This window comes from Schistocerca cancellata, unplaced genomic scaffold (genome assembly GCF_023864275.1).
Source record: "Schistocerca cancellata isolate TAMUIC-IGC-003103 unplaced genomic scaffold, iqSchCanc2.1 HiC_scaffold_406, whole genome shotgun sequence".
Classification (NCBI taxonomy): domain Eukaryota; kingdom Metazoa; phylum Arthropoda; class Insecta; order Orthoptera; family Acrididae; genus Schistocerca; species Schistocerca cancellata.
In genome coordinates, this window is record NW_026046423.1 from 76,815 (window position 1) to 99,984 (window position 23,170).

The following is a 23,170-nucleotide window of genomic DNA, read 5'->3' on the forward strand; positions in this document are numbered from 1 at the left end:
AAAATGACTCTCTCCTGTAGCTGTTCTGGTTGTCTATTGCATGCCATAAGAGGAACTTACTAGACAACTAACTCCCTTAGAAGCAAAAGAATTAAAAATATCCTACCGACTGCATTCCTTTTTCTGTGTCAGGTGGTGAAGAACGTCTTCAACGGAACCGTGAAATGAGCGAAAGCGTGGGAAACATTGCATTCGAAATGCTTGTGAATTTTCCAATTGCCCAGTGAGTGTCGACAAAACACGTAAATTCTCTGCTCCAACGTATGAGACGTAACAGCTGGTGCAATTTGTTGTTGCATCGTGTGTCAGCAGTCTTCGATAGTGTGTTACGGGCTTAGCGCGATAAGTTTGTAGACAGCATTTAGGCGACGTTTTATTAGTAACGGCCCCATGCAGCGATTGCACAACAGTAAAGGACATGAGTCAATGTATAGTTGTGCATCGTAGGAGATTTTGCACCCTTGTGTGAGCCCGGATAGCTCAGTCGGTAGAGCATTAGGCTTTTAACCTAAGGGTCCAGGGTTCAAGTCCCTGTTCGGGCGGAAATTTTAATACTTTGGTAACGATTCGTCTGGTAGCGGCGGAAACGCTACGGAAAATAATGCAGCTACGCCGTTTTCTGACACCACAGTGTTTTAAACGGTAGCAGTTGCATGTGTCGGGAGAACACCGCGCTAACGGCAGTCGTGGCCGAGTGGTTAAGGCGTCTGACTCGAAATCAGATTCCCTCTGGGAGCGTAGGTTCGAATCCTACCGGCTGCGTGCGATTTTGCGTAAAGAGGAGCAAACGTTTTCGCACACATGTGACATGCGTGGGCGAATGCGGGTGCAACCAGTGACGCCATTCTCAACAAGACGAAAATTTCCGTTTTAAGAATACTGAGTTTTCGCGACGACCGCTGCTTACTGTGCCTATCGGTTCACCTCGCACTGACGCTGGGACTGCAGAAAGCCGTCGCTGAGATGGTGAGTACACAGATGTGCTCGAAAGTGTTGGACAGAGCTAACATTTCATTTTCTTTTTAAGAATCGCAATTTCAATCATTCGAGTGCGGCAAAAGCAGTAGTGCAGCGTTTTTTTTTTTTTTTTTCTTTTCTTAAGATCTCGCAGCTGCTTGGAGGTATGTCCATCGTTTTAAGACGACAGAAAACTAGCGTCAGCGGTGCGTCAGTGGGAAGTCGGTGAAGTCGCCATTGGAGCCATAAGCCAGCAATTACGACATGCGAAACACTCGCACACCACGCAGCTGTACGATAATGCTCGTGCGTGGGCCCGCGTAGCTGAGTCGGTAGAGCGTTAGGTTTTCAACCGAAGGGTCCTGGGTTCAAGTCCCTGTCTGGGCGAAAATTAGTACACTTTCGTAACGGCTAATGGAAACCCTAGAGCAAAGAGTGAGGCCACGCCGTTTTCTGCCACCAGATTGCTTCTAAAGATGGCGGTTTGACTTGTCGGGAGTCGCTTCCTCCACCGGCAGTCGTGGCCGAGTGGTTAAGGCGTCTGACTTGAAATCAGATTCCCTCTGGGAGCGCAGGTTCGAGTCCTGCCGACTGCGAAAATTTTCTCGCTCTCAAAAGGCGGACGTTGAGCTGCATCCTAGCAGTTGCGTCACTACTAAACACGTGGGTCACCAGCAATGTGCAGTGTTATTTGATCGAGGGCGCAGCGTTACAGTCGCGCCCAGAAGCCGCAGCTCATCTCCTCGTCTCACAGCCGTCCACCAGGTGTTAGTACAAGTGTCGCCTCACTGGGCAGTGCAGATGTGTCCATTTTAGCTTACAGACGATGACATGTAGCAATTTATGAGCTAACGCAAGTCGAATGTTTTACCGTGTGTATCTGCTAGATACTGCCTCTCATATGGTGGAGAGGCTCACTCCTTCTTGTGTCTCGTTCTCTGCACACGAGTTGCCCCTGGCATCGATATAGCACGGGTTTTCTAGCGTCAGCGTGGCGTCACGTCAAGTCAGCGAATTCAATATCACACGAATCGAGTCGACATGTTTGCTTGTTACGATGACGGAAGCTGAAGAAATGTGTGTGGAACTTCACTGCATCGGCTGCTCGCCCTTCAGCGTCCCTGTGTCTTATCAGACGAAGGTGACTGTGAAATTGGCAGCGAGGCAGAAGTGAACGAACACATGCAAATGGCAACCTTCGACGTCAGCCGAAATAGCTCAGTTGGGAGAGCGTTAGACTGAAGATCTAAAGGTCCCTGGTTCGATCCCGGGTTTCGGCAGGTACTCGTTTTGGTGCGACGCCAATGGAATTACTCTGCGTTTGTGATAATGCAACTACCGCTGACAACAAAAATGACTCTCTCCTGTAGCTGTTCTGGTTGTCTATTGCATGCCATAAGAGGAACTTACTAGACAACTAACTCCCTTAGAAGCAAAAGAATTAAAAATATCCTACCGACTGCATTCCTTTTTCTGTGTCAGGTGGTGAAGAACGTCTTCAACGGAACCGTGAAATGAGCGAAAGCGTGGGAAACATTGCATTCGAAATGCTTGTGAATTTTCCAATTGCCCAGTGAGTGTCGACAAAACACGTAAATTCTCTGCTCCAACGTATGAGACGTAACAGCTGGTGCAATTTGTTGTTGCATCGTGTGTCAGCAGTCTTCGATAGTGTGTTACGGGCTTAGCGCGATAAGTTTGTAGACAGCATTTAGGCGACGTTTTATTAGTAACGGCCCCATGCAGCGATTGCACAACAGTAAAGGACATGAGTCAATGTATAGTTGTGCATCGTAGGAGATTTTGCACCCTTGTGTGAGCCCGGATAGCTCAGTCGGTAGAGCATTAGGCTTTTAACCTAAGGGTCCAGGGTTCAAGTCCCTGTTCGGGCGGAAATTTTAATACTTTGGTAACGATTCGTCTGGTAGCGGCGGAAACGCTACGGAAAATAATGCAGCTACGCCGTTTTCTGACACCACAGTGTTTTAAACGGTAGCAGTTGCATGTGTCGGGAGAACACCGCGCTAACGGCAGTCGTGGCCGAGTGGTTAAGGCGTCTGACTCGAAATCAGATTCCCTCTGGGAGCGTAGGTTCGAATCCTACCGGCTGCGTGCGATTTTGCGTAAAGAGGAGCAAACGTTTTCGCACACATGTGACATGCGTGGGCGAATGCGGGTGCAACCAGTGACGCCATTCTCAACAAGACGAAAATTTCCGTTTTAAGAATACTGAGTTTTCGCGACGACCGCTGCTTACTGTGCCTATCGGTTCACCTCGCACTGACGCTGGGACTGCAGAAAGCCGTCGCTGAGATGGTGAGTACACAGATGTGCTCGAAAGTGTTGGACAGAGCTAACATTTCATTTTCTTTTTAAGAATCGCAATTTCAATCATTCGAGTGCGGCAAAAGCAGTAGTGCAGCGTTTTTTTTTTTTTTTTTTCTTTTCTTAAGATCTCGCAGCTGCTTGGAGGTATGTCCATCGTTTTAAGACGACAGAAAACTAGCGTCAGCGGTGCGTCAGTGGGAAGTCGGTGAAGTCGCCATTGGAGCCATAAGCCAGCAATTACGACATGCGAAACACTCGCACACCACGCAGCTGTACGATAATGCTCGTGCGTGGGCCCGCGTAGCTGAGTCGGTAGAGCGTTAGGTTTTCAACCGAAGGGTCCTGGGTTCAAGTCCCTGTCTGGGCGAAAATTAGTACACTTTCGTAACGGCTAATGGAAACCCTAGAGCAAAGAGTGAGGCCACGCCGTTTTCTGCCACCAGATTGCTTCTAAAGATGGCGGTTTGACTTGTCGGGAGTCGCTTCCTCCACCGGCAGTCGTGGCCGAGTGGTTAAGGCGTCTGACTTGAAATCAGATTCCCTCTGGGAGCGCAGGTTCGAGTCCTGCCGACTGCGAAAATTTTCTCGCTCTCAAAAGGCGGACGTTGAGCTGCATCCTAGCAGTTGCGTCACTACTAAACACGTGGGTCACCAGCAATGTGCAGTGTTATTTGATCGAGGGCGCAGCGTTACAGTCGCGCCCAGAAGCCGCAGCTCATCTCCTCGTCTCACAGCCGTCCACCAGGTGTTAGTACAAGTGTCGCCTCACTGGGCAGTGCAGATGTGTCCATTTTAGCTTACAGACGATGACATGTAGCAATTTATGAGCTAACGCAAGTCGAATGTTTTACCGTGTGTATCTGCTAGATACTGCCTCTCATATGGTGGAGAGGCTCACTCCTTCTTGTGTCTCGTTCTCTGCACACGAGTTGCCCCTGGCATCGATATAGCACGGGTTTTCTAGCGTCAGCGTGGCGTCACGTCAAGTCAGCGAATTCAATATCACACGAATCGAGTCGACATGTTTGCTTGTTACGATGACGGAAGCTGAAGAAATGTGTGTGGAACTTCACTGCATCGGCTGCTCGCCCTTCAGCGTCCCTGTGTCTTATCAGACGAAGGTGACTGTGAAATTGGCAGCGAGGCAGAAGTGAACGAACACATGCAAATGGCAACCTTCGACGTCAGCCGAAATAGCTCAGTTGGGAGAGCGTTAGACTGAAGATCTAAAGGTCCCTGGTTCGATCCCGGGTTTCGGCAGGTACTCGTTTTGGTGCGACGCCAATGGAATTACTCTGCGTTTGTGATAATGCAACTACCGCTGACAACAAAAATGACTCTCTCCTGTAGCTGTTCTGGTTGTCTATTGCATGCCATAAGAGGAACTTACTAGACAACTAACTCCCTTAGAAGCAAAAGAATTAAAAATATCCTACCGACTGCATTCCTTTTTCTGTGTCAGGTGGTGAAGAACGTCTTCAACGGAACCGTGAAATGAGCGAAAGCGTGGGAAACATTGCATTCGAAATGCTTGTGAATTTTCCAATTGCCCAGTGAGTGTCGACAAAACACGTAAATTCTCTGCTCCAACGTATGAGACGTAACAGCTGGTGCAATTTGTTGTTGCATCGTGTGTCAGCAGTCTTCGATAGTGTGTTACGGGCTTAGCGCGATAAGTTTGTAGACAGCATTTAGGCGACGTTTTATTAGTAACGGCCCCATGCAGCGATTGCACAACAGTAAAGGACATGAGTCAATGTATAGTTGTGCATCGTAGGAGATTTTGCACCCTTGTGTGAGCCCGGATAGCTCAGTCGGTAGAGCATTAGGCTTTTAACCTAAGGGTCCAGGGTTCAAGTCCCTGTTCGGGCGGAAATTTTAATACTTTGGTAACGATTCGTCTGGTAGCGGCGGAAACGCTACGGAAAATAATGCAGCTACGCCGTTTTCTGACACCACAGTGTTTTAAACGGTAGCAGTTGCATGTGTCGGGAGAACACCGCGCTAACGGCAGTCGTGGCCGAGTGGTTAAGGCGTCTGACTCGAAATCAGATTCCCTCTGGGAGCGTAGGTTCGAATCCTACCGGCTGCGTGCGATTTTGCGTAAAGAGGAGCAAACGTTTTCGCACACATGTGACATGCGTGGGCGAATGCGGGTGCAACCAGTGACGCCATTCTCAACAAGACGAAAATTTCCGTTTTAAGAATACTGAGTTTTCGCGACGACCGCTGCTTACTGTGCCTATCGGTTCACCTCGCACTGACGCTGGGACTGCAGAAAGCCGTCGCTGAGATGGTGAGTACACAGATGTGCTCGAAAGTGTTGGACAGAGCTAACATTTCATTTTCTTTTTAAGAATCGCAATTTCAATCATTCGAGTGCGGCAAAAGCAGTAGTGCAGCGTTTTTTTTTTTTTTTTTCTTTTCTTAAGATCTCGCAGCTGCTTGGAGGTATGTCCATCGTTTTAAGACGACAGAAAACTAGCGTCAGCGGTGCGTCAGTGGGAAGTCGGTGAAGTCGCCATTGGAGCCATAAGCCAGCAATTACGACATGCGAAACACTCGCACACCACGCAGCTGTACGATAATGCTCGTGCGTGGGCCCGCGTAGCTGAGTCGGTAGAGCGTTAGGTTTTCAACCGAAGGGTCCTGGGTTCAAGTCCCTGTCTGGGCGAAAATTAGTACACTTTCGTAACGGCTAATGGAAACCCTAGAGCAAAGAGTGAGGCCACGCCGTTTTCTGCCACCAGATTGCTTCTAAAGATGGCGGTTTGACTTGTCGGGAGTCGCTTCCTCCACCGGCAGTCGTGGCCGAGTGGTTAAGGCGTCTGACTTGAAATCAGATTCCCTCTGGGAGCGCAGGTTCGAGTCCTGCCGACTGCGAAAATTTTCTCGCTCTCAAAAGGCGGACGTTGAGCTGCATCCTAGCAGTTGCGTCACTACTAAACACGTGGGTCACCAGCAATGTGCAGTGTTATTTGATCGAGGGCGCAGCGTTACAGTCGCGCCCAGAAGCCGCAGCTCATCTCCTCGTCTCACAGCCGTCCACCAGGTGTTAGTACAAGTGTCGCCTCACTGGGCAGTGCAGATGTGTCCATTTTAGCTTACAGACGATGACATGTAGCAATTTATGAGCTAACGCAAGTCGAATGTTTTACCGTGTGTATCTGCTAGATACTGCCTCTCATATGGTGGAGAGGCTCACTCCTTCTTGTGTCTCGTTCTCTGCACACGAGTTGCCCCTGGCATCGATATAGCACGGGTTTTCTAGCGTCAGCGTGGCGTCACGTCAAGTCAGCGAATTCAATATCACACGAATCGAGTCGACATGTTTGCTTGTTACGATGACGGAAGCTGAAGAAATGTGTGTGGAACTTCACTGCATCGGCTGCTCGCCCTTCAGCGTCCCTGTGTCTTATCAGACGAAGGTGACTGTGAAATTGGCAGCGAGGCAGAAGTGAACGAACACATGCAAATGGCAACCTTCGACGTCAGCCGAAATAGCTCAGTTGGGAGAGCGTTAGACTGAAGATCTAAAGGTCCCTGGTTCGATCCCGGGTTTCGGCAGGTACTCGTTTTGGTGCGACGCCAATGGAATTACTCTGCGTTTGTGATAATGCAACTACCGCTGACAACAAAAATGACTCTCTCCTGTAGCTGTTCTGGTTGTCTATTGCATGCCATAAGAGGAACTTACTAGACAACTAACTCCCTTAGAAGCAAAAGAATTAAAAATATCCTACCGACTGCATTCCTTTTTCTGTGTCAGGTGGTGAAGAACGTCTTCAACGGAACCGTGAAATGAGCGAAAGCGTGGGAAACATTGCATTCGAAATGCTTGTGAATTTTCCAATTGCCCAGTGAGTGTCGACAAAACACGTAAATTCTCTGCTCCAACGTATGAGACGTAACAGCTGGTGCAATTTGTTGTTGCATCGTGTGTCAGCAGTCTTCGATAGTGTGTTACGGGCTTAGCGCGATAAGTTTGTAGACAGCATTTAGGCGACGTTTTATTAGTAACGGCCCCATGCAGCGATTGCACAACAGTAAAGGACATGAGTCAATGTATAGTTGTGCATCGTAGGAGATTTTGCACCCTTGTGTGAGCCCGGATAGCTCAGTCGGTAGAGCATTAGGCTTTTAACCTAAGGGTCCAGGGTTCAAGTCCCTGTTCGGGCGGAAATTTTAATACTTTGGTAACGATTCGTCTGGTAGCGGCGGAAACGCTACGGAAAATAATGCAGCTACGCCGTTTTCTGACACCACAGTGTTTTAAACGGTAGCAGTTGCATGTGTCGGGAGAACACCGCGCTAACGGCAGTCGTGGCCGAGTGGACAAGTCTGGCTCTAGCTGCCGTCGCGTACGGACGCACTTGCCGTCGCTCCGTGTATACAGCGGTTACGCTAGTGCTTATCGTTTCGTGTGTACTGCTTTCTGTTCTGTGTTTAAATTGAGATCTGTTCTACACCAGTTTTGTGTACTGGTTACGTCTTCGGATATTCGTCGCTCTACGGATTTTCGGTTTTGACCGTAATCCGACCGGTGCTGCACGACATGGCTTCCTCCATCAGGAAGAACACCCTGGTTTTTTCGTTTGAAAAGGAAACTCGCCGAGTTCAACCGTCTGCTCTCGAGGTTCACGAATGGCTCACAGAGGTAATTGGCATTAATCAGGATTCTGTTCATACTACCCAGCTTGATTCCGACAACTACTGTGTGTTTGTTAAGTTCTTTAATCCGTTAATGGTTGATAAAATTCGCGATAAGTTTGGCAACCAAGTCGAGTTTATCCATAGGGACGGCACTAAGAGTATGGTTTCTATCAAAAGGGCTGATAGTACATATCGGACTGTTCGAGTTCTTAATTTACCAATTGAACTAGAAAACGAAAAAATTAAGGTTGCTCTGTCTCAATATGGGGATGTAAAAGAAATCATTAATGAACGCTGGTCGCCGCATTATAAACTCCAGTGCTTTAATGGAATAAGGTCGGTTGAAATGGAAGTTAAGACAAATATCCCGTCACATATCTCCGTTGAAGGTCACAAGGCTCATATTGTTTATACTGGACAAATCCCTACATGTCACGTCTGTAATGAGTCAGGTCATTTTCGGCAGGATTGTCCCCGCCGTGTGTTTGTCTTAAAAACGAACCTCATGCAGCGACGTAAATTGACACTCAGTGACGTTATGGCAAACGGTACACCTGTCCAACCTGAAGATGATGTTGCTAAGGAAAGTTCACCTGACATTCCTTGCAGTGTCACTGATTTTCCACCTATCGTAGCCCCGACGAATCTCGAATCTGTTCCCCCTGACAGAGATTTACAGAATAAAAAAAGGCCACTGGAGCGAAGCGATGATCATTCAGAAGATGAATTATCTCGCACCTCTCCCACAATCAGAAAACCACGACCTTCAGCTGACAGAGATTTAGTAGAAGCCGATAGTATGCCGATCGATCCTGCAGTACCACCTGCCACCAACAAATCGGATGTGGAAACGGAGGATCCTACCGACCAGCAGCAACTGTCGACAACTTTGAGTGTCACCGGCGATGCACAACAGCCGCCTCCACGCGACCAACATGAGGAAGTGGCGGGTAAACATCGGCTCCACAACAAACCACGACAACAAGCCACAGGTGGAAACAAACAGGAGAAAGTAGTTGCCAAACAACAGCTCACGACTGTCGGTCGGACGGAAACAGCAACACAGAAGGCCGATGACTCGACAACGCTATCGGCATCTCAACCGACGGTACGGCGCAAACTCAAACCACAGCCTAATCTTTCGGCTTCTCGCAATCCATCGCAATCACAACAGTCGCAACAGGGGAAATCAGATTTGAAACAGAAGAATATCGGGTACGAAGTAGTACGTGACGAACCTGACGGCAGTCAAACCACAAGTGCCGGCGAGATCCACCCCCACAGTAGTAACGATTAATGGATACTTGTTTACGGCATAGTGACGTTGCGTTAGGACGGAAGGCCTCTATAAGTTGTTTTTCTCTTTTGTTTCCGTATGGTTTTTTCAAGATTTTCTGTGATGTTGTTCGTTTGACACGCTGACAGTCCTCAATGTCTAAGTTCAGCCTAATGTAGACATGTCTCAAGCCTATAAACTGTTAACCATAAATATTAACAAACTGCAATCCGACCTTAAAGTAGCAATGCTGCGGCAATTCGTTTACGAATCTGAAGCAGACATCATTCTGCTACAGGAGGTGGCAGTCAAAAGTTTTGATATTCCTGGTTTCCAATCCATTGAAAACGTAGCTCACGAACTTCATACAGGCACGGCCATGCTAGTCCGTAATGGTATCCCCGTCACAGAAGTCGAAAAACTTGAATCTGGTCGCGGTATTAGCTGCAAAATCTTTGATGTCACTGTTGTCAATGTGTACGCACCCTCCGGCAGCAGTTGCAAGTCAGCGAGAAGTGCCTATTTTAAAGATGAAGTCATTTATTTGCTTCGAAAGGACCCCGTTAACATTGTTCTAGGTGGTGATTTTAACTGCGTGGTACATCAGAAGGATCAGAGGCCACACTTTAATTACTGTCATGACCTTCGCGAACTCGTCACCAAGGTTCGGTTGAAAGATACGTGGGAAATTTTGCACCCCACCCTGGTTAAATTTACTTTTTTTACCCCTACTTCAAGTAGTCGACTTGACCGGATCTATATATCGTCTCATATCAGCAACCGAGTTCTTGATACTGAAGTTATTCCAGCTCCATTTTCTGACCATTGTGCCTATGCTGTCACCTTAAATCTCGACAAGCAACCAACAAAAAGGTTCAAAGGGCAGTGGATGCTTAACACTTCTCATCTTCAAGACCTGGAGCTCGAAGATGCCATTTGTGCAACATGGAATTTTTGTCTCCGCTCCATTAACAAGCACAGAACTAAACTAGAGTGGTGGACACACACAGCTAAAAGAAAACTGCGACAATGTCTGATCTCTTACTGCTATCAGAAAGCGACGGATAACAAGAAGACAACAGAATTTTATTATGCCGTTTTAAGAGAATTATATGACAAATCTCATGACTCCAATGTTTACGCTGCACAAATCCAGAGAGTCAAAGCGAAGCTGTTAAGCATTAAGCGCAGGCAATTAGATGGCCTAAAAATTAAAGCTAAGACCAAATCGGTTAGTGATAGCGAAATGACTTCCTTATACCATCTCATCAAACACCGTTCCAATCGTGTGCGGACCTTCGTTGACGAACTAGTTACCCCAACCGGTGATCATCTCGTGCACCAAAAGGACATTGTTCAGGGTTTTTATCATTATTATAGAGAATTATACTCAGAAGATCCACTTGATGCAAATCTGACGTCTGATTTCCTTCAGACTTTGGGCAGTAACTTAACTGCAGAAGACAACAATGAATTTCTTGCCGATTTCGCAGTTTCAGATGTCTTAGACTTAATTGTCGGTTCCCCTGCAAACAAATCCCCTGGTCCAGATGGTCTCCCCAAAGAATTCTATCACAAATTTTGGCATGTCGTTGGACCCACCCTCACAGAAATTATTAATGAAGTCTTTCGAGGCCACAGAATACCGGACGAGTTGAAAGAAGGTAGAACAGTGCTCATACCGAAACAAAGAGGCCACAGGCAAATTGATAACTTCCGGCCTATCATGCTGTTAAATTTTGATTATAAGACTATTGCCAGAGCGATAAACAGTAGATTAATCTTGATAGCCCGGCATGTCATTAAGAATCATCAGTCTTGCATCCCTGGCAGAAGCGTAATGACCACAATAGCTGACATCAGGGACGTAATTTCGATCACGGCGGCGACCAACATCAACTGTGCCCTACTGTTTGTCGACCTTTCTAAGGCTTTTGATCGTGTGAGTCACCGTTACATCCTCCAGATCATGGAAAGGATTGGATTAGATAATACAGCAGTAACCTTACTCCGCAATGTCATCACAGGCATTACCACCCGATTGTGTGTTAACGGCCAGTCGACAATACCGATTACACTTAAGAGAGGGGTCCCACAGGGAAGTCCTCTCTCGATGTTGCTCTTTGCCTTTTCTCTGGAACCTCTCCTTAGAAAACTGGAGTCCACATTACCAGGTCTATCTATATCAAGAGCTCGTTTTGCAGTGCGTGCCTATGCCGATGACGTCACAGCAGTTATTCGTTGTGTAAACGACGTAAACACGATTAAAACGGAAATCGACAACTACAGTAAGGTGTCTGGAGCTAAACTCAATGAAGGAAAATGCAAACTGGTTAACTTGAGAGGTCTTGCACATGTATCCATACCCTGGGCCCAAAAAGTGGAGAATCCTAAGTCACTAGGTATTATCCTCGACAAATGTCCTCTTAAAATGGCGGCGAAAAACTGGAAAGCTGTTACGAACAGCATGCATGGTCTCATTGTTGAAAACAACTGGCGCTCTGCGAACTTGATAGAAAGGATCAAGATAGTCAATATATGTATTTTCTCCAAAGCATACTACTTGGCACAAGTATTTCCCATACCTAAAGTTCAGGCCAGAAAAATGTTGCAAATAGCTAGCAGATTCGTGTGGAAAGGGAACATTTTTAAACTCGACAGTGCCACGCTAACAAAATCACGACCCGACGGCGGGCTAGGGCTCACTGACATCCATAAAAAAGCCAACGCCCTTTTTCTGAAACGCACTTCGCGCCTAGTATACAGTCACGACCCAAACATAACTGCAAGTCTGTTCCACGTCCTTCGCCCTGGAAACATGCACCCGCCCGTCGACATCAGCAACATAAACTTCCAGCTGAAACATGTACGAGAATATTTCATTGAAACAAGTTATGTAGGCGAAAGCATCTTACAAAACCCGCATTTGACAACGAATGAAGTCATGCAGAAATGGACTAAGATGCGTAAATGTAATACAATTGAGGCAAAAAATCCATCTTGTAACTGGAAGACCCTATGGAGGAACATTAGTCTTAAGATTCATACATGGGATGTTGCATCAACTTGGTACCAGGTGGTGAATGATACCATCGCCACTAATGTCAAATTACACAGAATAGGCTTACATCCCTCTGATCAATGTGTTAAGTGTGGTCTAATCGACACTTTGCTTCATCGTTTCACCTGCTGCGGACACTTAAACAACTGGCGATGGGTGAGGGAAAAACTCGCATTATTATCGAGAAGCTCGCCAGCGAGTATCTCGACCACTATCATCACGAACCCAGATACGGACTACTATCCTATGGCTAAGAATACTACAATGATGTGGATATTGGCAAATTATGTGCATTATACGATCACCAGACGGGACGGCGACAACCTAGTTGAATTTTTGGCATACATGCATACTGCTTATTGGAGAATAAAACAAACGGGCAATTTGACAAAAATCTTTGGCAATATGTTGGACATTGTTTTTGAAAAACAAGGGATCGGTTAGTCTGTTGCTGCTGCAGCAGCTCCTCTCATCTGCCTCTACCGAGCATACAATTGTGACGAGTTCCAGTCTCAGCGTCCGTCATGTTCAAATTGATCTCAGACACACACTGACAACGATATTCACAAGTGCGGTGCTTTATTTCGTTACTGAGGATAATATCACCTTACTTCTCCAAAGAGGGTATATCATTTACCTTTCTTCTTGAACTTTTTTTTTTTTTTTTTTTTTTTATTAACTCACATGAGACTACGAGTGCCAACCAAATTCAAGATGTATTACTATGGAGTCGAAGAAGTTTTCTTGTGTAATGGATTTAGACCCGTATTTTAATTTCTTTTTTTTAAACTACATTTGTGTTCAACAAAATGGGATAAGCATCCTGCTTTCGACATAATAAACGAAGAAACGAAAATTAAAAAAACTTTCAAAAAATGAAAAGAATTGAAGAAAAAATCTAACAGAACAGCAGCTAAGGTATCACACAAGCAGACTTAGAGAGTATTTCCGACACAGTTTCTGTTGACGAAGTAAATCAGTGAGAGGCGGGTGGGGCCATTGCGGCCAGGCCTCGTGTTCTACGACCCCTGCCCTCTTTGTCCCCCCCGCCACCTGCTGATAAGCTTCAGCTAGGATGATAATTAAAATAAAAAAAAAAGTGGTTAAGGCGAAAAAAAAAACAAAAAAAAGAAAACAAAAAAAATGGATAAGGCGTCGGACTTTAAATAAAAAAAAAAAAATGGATAAGGCGTCGGACTTCGGATCCGAAGATTGCAGGTTCGATTCCTGTCACGGTCGAGTTTTTCCTGTTCTGCAAAAGATGCATGCTGTTTTACTGTGTTGTTTGAGTACTCTAAAACTAGTTGGAAGTTGCTGCTGTCCGCTTCCTGGCTGCAAAACCGGCGTCTACCAGAAGCACAAGCAAGACAAGGGTGATCTGTAGCGAAGTTTTCGGCACAGTGCCGTTCAGGAGAGTTTTTGTTGGAACTACTGCATCTGATTCAGGAGCCAAGGGCTACGCCAGAGGCGTCTGCGCACTGTCGAGCATGTGTGTTGAATAATGGTGCTGATAGCCACGTATCATTTCAAGCAGATTTGATGCCTTTCGGAGACAATTTTTCATTGAATAAAAAAAAAAAAAAAAAAGTGGTTAAGGCGTCTGACTCGAAATCAGATTCCCTCTGGGAGCGTAGGTTCGAATCCTACCGGCTGCGTGCGATTTTGCGTAAAGAGGAGCAAACGTTTTCGCACACATGTGACATGCGTGGGCGAATGCGGGTGCAACCAGTGACGCCATTCTCAACAAGACGAAAATTTCCGTTTTAAGAATACTGAGTTTTCGCGACGACCGCTGCTTACTGTGCCTATCGGTTCACCTCGCACTGACGCTGGGACTGCAGAAAGCCGTCGCTGAGATGGTGAGTACACAGATGTGCTCGAAAGTGTTGGACAGAGCTAACATTTCATTTTCTTTTTAAGAATCGCAATTTCAATCATTCGAGTGCGGCAAAAGCAGTAGTGCAGCGTTTTTTTTTTTTTTTTTCTTTTCTTAAGATCTCGCAGCTGCTTGGAGGTATGTCCATCGTTTTAAGACGACAGAAAACTAGCGTCAGCGGTGCGTCAGTGGGAAGTCGGTGAAGTCGCCATTGGAGCCATAAGCCAGCAATTACGACATGCGAAACACTCGCACACCACGCTGCTGTACGATAATGCTCGTGCGTGGGCCCGCGTAGCTGAGTCGGTAGAGCGTTAGGTTTTCAACCGAAGGGTCCTGGGTTCAAGTCCCTGTCTGGGCGAAAATTAGTACACTTTCGTAACGGCTAATGGAAACCCTAGAGCAAAGAGTGAGGCCACGCCGTTTTCTGCCACCAGATTGCTTCTAAAGATGGCGGTTTGACTTGTCGGGAGTCGCTTCCGCCACCGGCAGTCGTGGCCGAGTGGTTAAGGCGTCTGACTTGAAATCAGATTCCCTCTGGGAGCGCAGGTTCGAGTCCTGCCGACTGCGAAAATTTTCTCGCTCTCAAAAGGCGGACGTTGAGCTGCATCCTAGCAGTTGCGTCACTACTAAACACGTGGGTCACCAGCAATGTGCAGTGTTATTTGATCGAGGGCGCAGCGTTACAGTCGCGCCCAGAAGCCGCAGCTCATCTCCTCGTCTCACAGCCGTCCACCAGGTGTTAGTACAAGTGTCGCCTCACTGGGCAGTGCAGATGTGTCCATTTTAGCTTACAGACGATGACATGTAGCAATTTATGAGCTAACGCAAGTCGAATGTTTTACCGTGTGTATCTGCTAGATACTGCCTCTCATATGGTGGAGAGGCTCACTCCTTCTTGTGTCTCGTTCTCTGCACACGAGTTGCCCCTGGCATCGATATAGCACGGGTTTTCTAGCGTCAGCGTGGCGTCACGTCAAGTCAGCGAATTCAATATCACACGAATCGAGTCGACATGTTTGCTTGTTACGATGACGGAAGCTGAAGAAATGTGTGTGGAACTTCACTGCATCGGCTGCTCGCCCTTCAGCGTCCCTGTGTCTTATCAGACGAAGGTGACTGTGAAATTGGCAGCGAGGCAGAAGTGAACGAACACATGCAAATGGCAACCTTCGACGTCAGCCGAAATAGCTCAGTTGGGAGAGCGTTAGACTGAAGATCTAAAGGTCCCTGGTTCGATCCCGGGTTTCGGCAGGTACTCGTTTTGGTGCGACGCCAATGGAATTACTCTGCGTTTGTGATAATGCAACTACCGCTGACAACAAAAATGACTCTCTCCTGTAGCTGTTCTGGTTGTCTATTGCATGTCATAAGAGGAACTTACTAGACAACTAACTCCCTTAGAAGCAAAAGAATTAAAAATATCCTACCGACTGCATTCCTTTTTCTGTGTCAGGTGGTGAAGAACGTCTTCAACGGAACCGTGAAATGAGCGAAAGCGTGGGAAACATTGCATTCGAAATGCTTGTGAATTTTCCAATTGCCCAGTGAGTGTCGACAAAACACGTAAATTCTCTGCTCCAACGTATGAGACGTAACAGCTGGTGCAATTTGTTGTTGCATCGTGTGTCAGCAGTCTTCGATAGTGTGTTACGGGCTTAGCGCGATAAGTTTGTAGACAGCATTTAGGCGACGTTTTATTAGTAACGGCCCCATGCAGCGATTGCACAACAGTAAAGGACATGAGTCAATGTATAGTTGTGCATCGTAGGAGATTTTGCACCCTTGTGTGAGCCCGGATAGCTCAGTCGGTAGAGCATTAGGCTTTTAACCTAAGGGTCCAGGGTTCAAGTCCCTGTTCGGGCGGAAATTTTAATACTTTGGTAACGATTCGTCTGGTAGCGGCGGAAACGCTACGGAAAATAATGCAGCTACGCCGTTTTCTGACACCACAGTGTTTTAAACGGTAGCAGTTGCATGTGTCGGGAGAACACCGCGCTAACGGCAGTCGTGGCCGAGTGGTTAAGGCGTCTGACTCGAAATCAGATTCCCTCTGGGAGCGTAGGTTCGAATCCTACCGGCTGCGTGCGATTTTGCGTAAAGAGGAGCAAACGTTTTCGCACACATGTGACATGCGTGGGCGAATGCGGGTGCAACCAGTGACGCCATTCTCAACAAGACGAAAATTTCCGTTTTAAGAATACTGAGTTTTCGCGACGACCGCTGCTTACTGTGCCTATCGGTTCACCTCGCACTGACGCTGGGACTGCAGAAAGCCGTCGCTGAGATGGTGAGTACACAGATGTGCTCGAAAGTGTTGGACAGAGCTAACATTTCATTTTCTTTTTAAGAATCGCAATTTCAATCATTCGAGTGCGGCAAAAGCAGTAGTGCAGCGTTTTTTTTTTTTTTTTTCTTTTCTTAAGATCTCGCAGCTGCTTGGAGGTATGTCCATCGTTTTAAGACGACAGAAAACTAGCGTCAGCGGTGCGTCAGTGGGAAGTCGGTGAAGTCGCCATTGGAGCCATAAGCCAGCAATTACGACATGCGAAACACTCGCACACCACGCAGCTGTACGATAATGCTCGTGCGTGGGCCCGCGTAGCTGAGTCGGTAGAGCGTTAGGTTTTCAACCGAAGGGTCCTGGGTTCAAGTCCCTGTCTGGGCGAAAATTAGTACACTTTCGTAACGGCTAATGGAAACCCTAGAGCAAAGAGTGAGGCCACGCCGTTTTCTGCCACCAGATTGCTTCTAAAGATGGCGGTTTGACTTGTCGGGAGTCGCTTCCGCCACCGGCAGTCGTGGCCGAGTGGTTAAGGCGTCTTACTTGAAATCAGATTCCCTCTGGGAGCGCAGGTTCGAGTCCTGCCGACTGCGAAAGTTTTCTCGCTCTCAAAAGGCGGACGTTGAGCTGCATCCTAGCAGTTGCGTCACTACTAAACACGTGGGTCACCAGCAATGTGCAGTGTTATTTGATCGAGGGCGCAGCGTTACAGTCGCGCCCAGAAGCCGCAGCTCATCTCCTCGTCTCACAGCCGTCCACCAGGTGTTAGTACAAGTGTCGCCTCACTGGGCAGTGCAGATGTGTCCATTTTAGCTTACAGACGATGACATGTAGCAATTTATGAGCTAACGCAAGTCGAATGTTTTACCGTGTGTATCTGCTAGATACTGCCTCTCATATGGTGGAGAGGCTCACTCCTTCTTGTGTCTCGTTCTCTGCACACGAGTTGCCCCTGGCATCGATATAGCACGGGTTTTCTAGCGTCAGCGTGGCGTCACGTCAAGTCAGCGAATTCAATATCACACGAATCGAGTCGACATGTTTGCTTGTTACGATGACGGAAGCTGAAGAAATGTGTGTGGAACTTCACTGCATCGGCTGCTCGCCCTTCAGCGTCCCTGTGTCTTATCAGACGAAGGTGACTGTGAAATTGGCAGCGAGGCAGAAGTGAACGAACACATGCAAATGGCAACCTTCGACGTCAGCCGAAATAGCTCAGTTGGGAGAGCGTTAGACTGAAGATCTAAAGGTCCCTGGTTCGATCCCGGGTTTCGGCAGGTACTCGTTTTGGTGCGACGCCAATGGAATTACTCTGCGTTTGTGATAATGCAACTACCGCTGACAACAAAAATGACTCTCTCCTGTAGCTGTTCTGGTTGTCTATTGCATGTCATAAGAGGAACTTACTAGACAACTAACTCCCTTAGAAGCAAAAGAATTAAAAATATCCTACCGACTGCATTCCTTTTTCTGTGTCAGGTGGTGAAGAACGTCTTCAACGGAACCGTGAAATGAGCGAAAGCGTGGGAAACATTGCATTCGAAATGCTTGTGAATTTTCCAATTGCCCAGTGAGTGTCGACAAAACACGTAAATTCTCTGCTCCAACGTATGAGACGTAACAGCTGGTGCAATTTGTTGTTGCATCGTGTGTCAGCAGTCTTCGATAGTGTGTTACGGGCTTAGCGCGATAAGTTTGTAGACAGCATTTAGGCGACGTTTTATTAGTAACGGCCCCATGCAGCGATTGCACAACAGTAAAGGACATGAGTCAATGTATAGTTGTGCATCGTAGGAGATTTTGCACCCTTGTGTGAGCCCGGATAGCTCAGTCGGTAGAGCATTAGGCTTTTAACCTAAGGGTCCAGGGTTCAAGTCCCTGTTCGGGCGGAAATTTTAATACTTTGGTAACGATTCGTCTGGTAGCGGCGGAAACGCTACGGAAAATAATGCAGCTACGCCGTTTTCTGACACCACAGTGTTTTAAACGGTAGCAGTTGCATGTGTCGGGAGAACACCGCGCTAACGGCAGTCGTGGCCGAGTGGTTAAGGCGTCTGACTCGAAATCAGATTCCCTCTGGGAGCGTAGGTTCGAATCCTACCGGCTGCGTGCGATTTTGCGTAAACAGGAGCAAACGTTTTCGCACACATGTGACATGCGTGGGCGAATGCGGGTGCAACCAGTGACGCCATTCTCAACAAGACGAAAATTTCCGTTTTAAGAATACTGAGTTTTCGCGACGACCGCTGCTTACTGTGCCTATCGGTTCACCTCGCACTGACGCTGGGACTGCAGAAAGCCGTCGCTGAGATGGTGAGTACACAGATGTGCTCGAAAGTGTTGGACAGAGCTAACATTTCATTTTCTTTTTAAGAATCGCAATTTCAATCATTCGAGTGCGGCAAAAGCAGTAGTGCAGCGTTTTTTTTTTTTTCTTTTCTTAAGATCTCGCAGCTGCTTGGAGGTATGTCCATCGTTTTAAGACGACAGAAAACTAGCGTCAGCGGTGCGTCAGTGGGAAGTCGGTGAAGTCGCCATTGGAGCCATAAGCCAGCAATTACGACATGCGAAACACTCGCACACCACGCAGCTGTACGATAATGCTCGTGCGTGGGCCCGCGTAGCTGAGTCGGTAGAGCGTTAGGTTTTCAACCGAAGGGTCCTGGGTTCAAGTCCCTGTCTGGGCGAAAATTAGTACACTTTCGTAACGGCTAATGGAAACCCTAGAGCAAAGAGTGAGGCCACGCCGTTTTCTGCCACCAGATTGCTTCTAAAGATGGCGGTTTGACTTGTCGGGAGTCGCTTCCGCCACCGGCAGTCGTGGCCGAGTGGTTAAGGCGTCTTACTTGAAATCAGATTCCCTCTGGGAGCGCAGGTTCGAGTCCTGCCGACTGCGAAAGTTTTCTCGCTCTCAAAAGGCGGACGTTGAGCTGCATCCTAGCAGTTGCGTCACTACTAAACACGTGGGTCACCAGCAATGTGCAGTGTTATTTGATCGAGGGCGCAGCGTTACAGTCGCGCCCAGAAGCCGCAGCTCATCTCCTCGTCTCACAGCCGTCCACCAGGTGTTAGTACAAGTGTCGCCTCACTGGGCAGTGCAGATGTGTCCATTTTAGCTTACAGACGATGACATGTAGCAATTTATGAGCTAACGCAAGTCGAATGTTTTACCGTGTGTATCTGCTAGATACTGCCTCTCATATGGTGGAGAGGCTCACTCCTTCTTGTGTCTCGTTCTCTGCACACGAGTTGCCCCTGGCATCGATATAGCACGGGTTTTCTAGCGTCAGCGTGGCGTCACGTCAAGTCAGCGAATTCAATATCACACGAATCGAGTCGACATGTTTGCTTGTTACGATGACGGAAGCTGAAGAAATGTGTGTGGAACTTCACTGCATCGGCTGCTCGCCCTTCAGCGTCCCTGTGTCTTATCAGACGAAGGTGACTGTGAAATTGGCAGCGAGGCAGAAGTGAACGAACACATGCAAATGGCAACCTTCGACGTCAGCCGAAATAGCTCAGTTGGGAGAGCGTTAGACTGAAGATCTAAAGGTCCCTGGTTCGATCCCGGGTTTCGGCAGGTACTCGTTTTGGTGCGACGCCAATGGAATTACTCTGCGTTTGTGATAATGCAACTACCGCTGACAACAAAAATGACTCTCTCCTGTAGCTGTTCTGGTTGTCTATTGCATGTCATAAGAGGAACTTACTAGACAACTAACTCCCTTAGAAGCAAAAGAATTAAAAATATCCTACCGACTGCATTCCTTTTTCTGTGTCAGGTGGTGAAGAACGTCTTCAACGGAACCGTGAAATGAGCGAAAGCGTGGGAAACATTGCATTCGAAATGCTTGTGAATTTTCCAATTGCCCAGTGAGTGTCGACAAAACACGTAAATTCTCTGCTCCAACGTATGAGACGTAACAGCTGGTGCAATTTGTTGTTGCATCGTGTGTCAGCAGTCTTCGATAGTGTGTTACGGGCTTAGCGCGATAAGTTTGTAGACAGCATTTAGGCGACGTTTTATTAGTAACGGCCCCATGCAGCGATTGCACAACAGTAAAGGACATGAGTCAATGTATAGTTGTGCATCGTAGGAGATTTTGCACCCTTGTGTGAGCCCGGATAGCTCAGTCGGTAGAGCATTAGGCTTTTAACCTAAGGGTCCAGGGTTCAAGTCCCTGTTCGGGCGGAAATTTTAATACTTTGGTAACGATTCGTCTGGTAGCGGCGGAAACGCTACGGAAAATAATGCAGCTACGCCGTTTTCTGACACCACAGTGTTTTAAACGGTAGCAGTTGCATGTGTCGGGAGAACACCGCGCTAACGGCAGTCGTGGCCGAGTGGTTAAGGCGTCTGACTCGAAATCAGATTCCCTCTGGGAGCGTAGGTTCGAATCCTACCGGCTGCGTGCGATTTTGCGTAAAGAGGAGCAAACGTTTTCGCACACATGTGACATGCGTGGGCGAATGCGGGTGCAACCAGTGACGCCATTCTCAACAAGACGAAAATTTCCGTTTTAAGAATACTGAGTTTTCGCGACGACCGCTGCTTACTGTGCCTATCGGTTCACCTCGCACTGACGCTGGGACTGCAGAAAGCCGTCGCTGAGATGGTGAGTACACAGATGTGCTCGAAAGTGTTGGACAGAGCTAACATTTCATTTTCTTTTTAAGAATCGCAATTTCAATCATTCGAGTGCGGCAAAAGCAGTAGTGCAGCGTTTTTTTTTTTTTTTTTTCTTTTCTTAAGATCTCGCAGCTGCTTGGAGGTATGTCCATCGTTTTAAGACGACAGAAAACTAGCGTCAGCGGTGCGTCAGTGGGAAGTCGGTGAAGTCGCCATTGGAGCCATAAGCCAGCAATTACGACATGCGAAACACTCGCACACCACGCAGCTGTACGATAATGCTCGTGCGTGGGCCCGCGTAGCTGAGTCGGTAGAGCGTTAGGTTTTCAACCGAAGGGTCCTGGGTTCAAGTCCCTGTCTGGGCGAAAATTAGTACACTTTCGTAACGGCTAATGGAAACCCTAGAGCAAAGAGTGAGGCCACGCCGTTTTCTGCCACCAGATTGCTTCTAAAGATGGCGGTTTGACTTGTCGGGAGTCGCTTCCGCCACCGGCAGTCGTGGCCGAGTGGTTAAGGCGTCTTACTTGAAATCAGATTCCCTCTGGGAGCGCAGGTTCGAGTCCTGCCGACTGCGAAAGTTTTCTCGCTCTCAAAAGGCGGACGTTGAGCTGCATCCTAGCAGTTGCGTCACTACTAAACACGTGGGTCACCAGCAATGTGCAGTGTTATTTGATCGAGGGCGCAGCGTTACAGTCGCGCCCAGAAGCCGCAGCTCATCTCCTCGTCTCACAGCCGTCCACCAGGTGTTAGTACAAGTGTCGCCTCACTGGGCAGTGCAGATGTGTCCATTTTAGCTTACAGACGATGACATGTAGCAATTTATGAGCTAACGCAAGTCGAATGTTTTACCGTGTGTATCTGCTAGATACTGCCTCTCATATGGTGGAGAGGCTCACTCCTTCTTGTGTCTCGTTCTCTGCACACGAGTTGCCCCTGGCATCGATATAGCACGGGTTTTCTAGCGTCAGCGTGGCGTCACGTCAAGTCAGCGAATTCAATATCACACGAATCGAGTCGACATGTTTGCTTGTTACGATGACGGAAGCTGAAGAAATGTGTGTGGAACTTCACTGCATCGGCTGCTCGCCCTTCAGCGTCCCTGTGTCTTATCAGACGAAGGTGACTGTGAAATTGGCAGCGAGGCAGAAGTGAACGAACACATGCAAATGGCAACCTTCGACGTCAGCCGAAATAGCTCAGTTGGGAGAGCGTTAGACTGAAGATCTAAAGGTCCCTGGTTCGATCCCGGGTTTCGGCAGGTACTCGTTTTGGTGCGACGCCAATGGGATTACTCTGCGTTTGTGATAATGCAACTACCGCTGACAACAAAAATGACTCTCTCCTGTAGCTGTTCTGGTTGTCTATTGCATGCCATAAGAGGAACTTACTAGACAACTAACTCCCTTAGAAGCAAAAGAATTAAAAATATCCTACCGACTGCATTCCTTTTTCTGTGTCAGGAGGTGAAGAACGTCTTCAACGGAACCGTGAAATGAGCGAAAGCGTGGGAAACATTGCATTCGAAATGCTTGTGAATTTTCCAATTGCCCAGTGAGTGTCGACAAAACACGTAAATTCTCTGCTCCAACGTATGAGACGTAACAGCTGGTGCAATTTGTTGTTGCATCGTGTGTCAGCAGTCTTCGATAGTGTGTTACGGGCTTAGCGCGATAAGTTTGTAGACAGCATTTAGGCGACGTTTTATTAGTAACGGCCCCATGCAGCGATTGCACAACAGTAAAGGACATGAGTCAATGTATAGTTGTGCATCGTAGGAGATTTTGCACCCTTGTGTGAGCCCGGATAGCTCAGTCGGTAGAGCATTAGGCTTTTAACCTAAGGGTCCAGGGTTCAAGTCCCTGTTCGGGCGGAAATTTTAATACTTTGGTAACGATTCGTCTGGTAGCGGCGGAAACGCTACGGAAAATAATGCAGCTACGCCGTTTTCTGACACCACAGTGTTTTAAACGGTAGCAGTTGCATGTGTCGGGAGAAAACCGCGCTAACGGCAGTCGTGGCCGAGTGGTTAAGGCGCCTGACTCGAAATCAGATTCCCTCTGGGAGCGTAGGTTCGAATCCTACCGGCTGCGTGCGATTTTGCGTAA

General features: G+C 47.6%; 29 non-coding genes across 29 annotated transcripts; all 29 read left to right on the forward strand.

The window, feature by feature from the left end:
• The first annotated feature begins 469 nt into the window (after nucleotides 1–469).
• Trnak-uuu (transfer RNA lysine (anticodon UUU)) lies at nucleotides 470–542 on the forward strand. Its single transcript has one exon. It is a non-coding gene; the product is annotated as a tRNA-Lys (tRNA).
• Nucleotides 543–680: 138 nt separating this feature from the next.
• On the forward strand, nucleotides 681–762 carry Trnas-cga (transfer RNA serine (anticodon CGA)). Its single transcript has one exon. It is a non-coding gene; the product is annotated as a tRNA-Ser (tRNA).
• A 709-nt stretch (nucleotides 763–1,471) lies between these two features.
• Trnas-uga (transfer RNA serine (anticodon UGA)) lies at nucleotides 1,472–1,553 on the forward strand. The gene has a single exon. It is a non-coding gene; the product is annotated as a tRNA-Ser (tRNA).
• A 611-nt stretch (nucleotides 1,554–2,164) lies between these two features.
• Nucleotides 2,165–2,237, forward strand: Trnaf-gaa (transfer RNA phenylalanine (anticodon GAA)). Its single transcript has one exon. It is a non-coding gene; the product is annotated as a tRNA-Phe (tRNA).
• Nucleotides 2,238–2,776: 539 nt separating this feature from the next.
• Nucleotides 2,777–2,849, forward strand: Trnak-uuu (transfer RNA lysine (anticodon UUU)). The gene has a single exon. It is a non-coding gene; the product is annotated as a tRNA-Lys (tRNA).
• A 138-nt stretch (nucleotides 2,850–2,987) lies between these two features.
• Trnas-cga (transfer RNA serine (anticodon CGA)) lies at nucleotides 2,988–3,069 on the forward strand. The gene has a single exon. It is a non-coding gene; the product is annotated as a tRNA-Ser (tRNA).
• Nucleotides 3,070–3,779: 710 nt separating this feature from the next.
• Trnas-uga (transfer RNA serine (anticodon UGA)) lies at nucleotides 3,780–3,861 on the forward strand. The gene has a single exon. It is a non-coding gene; the product is annotated as a tRNA-Ser (tRNA).
• Nucleotides 3,862–4,472: 611 nt separating this feature from the next.
• Trnaf-gaa (transfer RNA phenylalanine (anticodon GAA)) lies at nucleotides 4,473–4,545 on the forward strand. The gene has a single exon. It is a non-coding gene; the product is annotated as a tRNA-Phe (tRNA).
• Nucleotides 4,546–5,084: 539 nt separating this feature from the next.
• Nucleotides 5,085–5,157, forward strand: Trnak-uuu (transfer RNA lysine (anticodon UUU)). Its single transcript has one exon. It is a non-coding gene; the product is annotated as a tRNA-Lys (tRNA).
• Nucleotides 5,158–5,295: 138 nt separating this feature from the next.
• On the forward strand, nucleotides 5,296–5,377 carry Trnas-cga (transfer RNA serine (anticodon CGA)). The gene has a single exon. It is a non-coding gene; the product is annotated as a tRNA-Ser (tRNA).
• A 709-nt stretch (nucleotides 5,378–6,086) lies between these two features.
• Trnas-uga (transfer RNA serine (anticodon UGA)) lies at nucleotides 6,087–6,168 on the forward strand. Its single transcript has one exon. It is a non-coding gene; the product is annotated as a tRNA-Ser (tRNA).
• Nucleotides 6,169–6,779: 611 nt separating this feature from the next.
• Nucleotides 6,780–6,852, forward strand: Trnaf-gaa (transfer RNA phenylalanine (anticodon GAA)). Its single transcript has one exon. It is a non-coding gene; the product is annotated as a tRNA-Phe (tRNA).
• A 539-nt stretch (nucleotides 6,853–7,391) lies between these two features.
• Trnak-uuu (transfer RNA lysine (anticodon UUU)) lies at nucleotides 7,392–7,464 on the forward strand. The gene has a single exon. It is a non-coding gene; the product is annotated as a tRNA-Lys (tRNA).
• Nucleotides 7,465–14,639: 7,175 nt separating this feature from the next.
• Nucleotides 14,640–14,721, forward strand: Trnas-uga (transfer RNA serine (anticodon UGA)). Its single transcript has one exon. It is a non-coding gene; the product is annotated as a tRNA-Ser (tRNA).
• Nucleotides 14,722–15,332: 611 nt separating this feature from the next.
• Trnaf-gaa (transfer RNA phenylalanine (anticodon GAA)) lies at nucleotides 15,333–15,405 on the forward strand. Its single transcript has one exon. It is a non-coding gene; the product is annotated as a tRNA-Phe (tRNA).
• A 539-nt stretch (nucleotides 15,406–15,944) lies between these two features.
• On the forward strand, nucleotides 15,945–16,017 carry Trnak-uuu (transfer RNA lysine (anticodon UUU)). The gene has a single exon. It is a non-coding gene; the product is annotated as a tRNA-Lys (tRNA).
• Nucleotides 16,018–16,155: 138 nt separating this feature from the next.
• Trnas-cga (transfer RNA serine (anticodon CGA)) lies at nucleotides 16,156–16,237 on the forward strand. The gene has a single exon. It is a non-coding gene; the product is annotated as a tRNA-Ser (tRNA).
• Nucleotides 16,238–16,946: 709 nt separating this feature from the next.
• Nucleotides 16,947–17,028, forward strand: Trnas-uga (transfer RNA serine (anticodon UGA)). Its single transcript has one exon. It is a non-coding gene; the product is annotated as a tRNA-Ser (tRNA).
• Nucleotides 17,029–17,639: 611 nt separating this feature from the next.
• On the forward strand, nucleotides 17,640–17,712 carry Trnaf-gaa (transfer RNA phenylalanine (anticodon GAA)). Its single transcript has one exon. It is a non-coding gene; the product is annotated as a tRNA-Phe (tRNA).
• Nucleotides 17,713–18,251: 539 nt separating this feature from the next.
• On the forward strand, nucleotides 18,252–18,324 carry Trnak-uuu (transfer RNA lysine (anticodon UUU)). The gene has a single exon. It is a non-coding gene; the product is annotated as a tRNA-Lys (tRNA).
• A 138-nt stretch (nucleotides 18,325–18,462) lies between these two features.
• On the forward strand, nucleotides 18,463–18,544 carry Trnas-cga (transfer RNA serine (anticodon CGA)). Its single transcript has one exon. It is a non-coding gene; the product is annotated as a tRNA-Ser (tRNA).
• Nucleotides 18,545–19,249: 705 nt separating this feature from the next.
• On the forward strand, nucleotides 19,250–19,331 carry Trnas-uga (transfer RNA serine (anticodon UGA)). Its single transcript has one exon. It is a non-coding gene; the product is annotated as a tRNA-Ser (tRNA).
• Nucleotides 19,332–19,942: 611 nt separating this feature from the next.
• Trnaf-gaa (transfer RNA phenylalanine (anticodon GAA)) lies at nucleotides 19,943–20,015 on the forward strand. Its single transcript has one exon. It is a non-coding gene; the product is annotated as a tRNA-Phe (tRNA).
• A 539-nt stretch (nucleotides 20,016–20,554) lies between these two features.
• Trnak-uuu (transfer RNA lysine (anticodon UUU)) lies at nucleotides 20,555–20,627 on the forward strand. Its single transcript has one exon. It is a non-coding gene; the product is annotated as a tRNA-Lys (tRNA).
• Nucleotides 20,628–20,765: 138 nt separating this feature from the next.
• On the forward strand, nucleotides 20,766–20,847 carry Trnas-cga (transfer RNA serine (anticodon CGA)). Its single transcript has one exon. It is a non-coding gene; the product is annotated as a tRNA-Ser (tRNA).
• A 710-nt stretch (nucleotides 20,848–21,557) lies between these two features.
• Trnas-uga (transfer RNA serine (anticodon UGA)) lies at nucleotides 21,558–21,639 on the forward strand. Its single transcript has one exon. It is a non-coding gene; the product is annotated as a tRNA-Ser (tRNA).
• A 611-nt stretch (nucleotides 21,640–22,250) lies between these two features.
• On the forward strand, nucleotides 22,251–22,323 carry Trnaf-gaa (transfer RNA phenylalanine (anticodon GAA)). Its single transcript has one exon. It is a non-coding gene; the product is annotated as a tRNA-Phe (tRNA).
• A 539-nt stretch (nucleotides 22,324–22,862) lies between these two features.
• Trnak-uuu (transfer RNA lysine (anticodon UUU)) lies at nucleotides 22,863–22,935 on the forward strand. The gene has a single exon. It is a non-coding gene; the product is annotated as a tRNA-Lys (tRNA).
• Nucleotides 22,936–23,073: 138 nt separating this feature from the next.
• On the forward strand, nucleotides 23,074–23,155 carry Trnas-cga (transfer RNA serine (anticodon CGA)). Its single transcript has one exon. It is a non-coding gene; the product is annotated as a tRNA-Ser (tRNA).
• The last annotated feature ends 15 nt before the right edge of the window (nucleotides 23,156–23,170 follow it).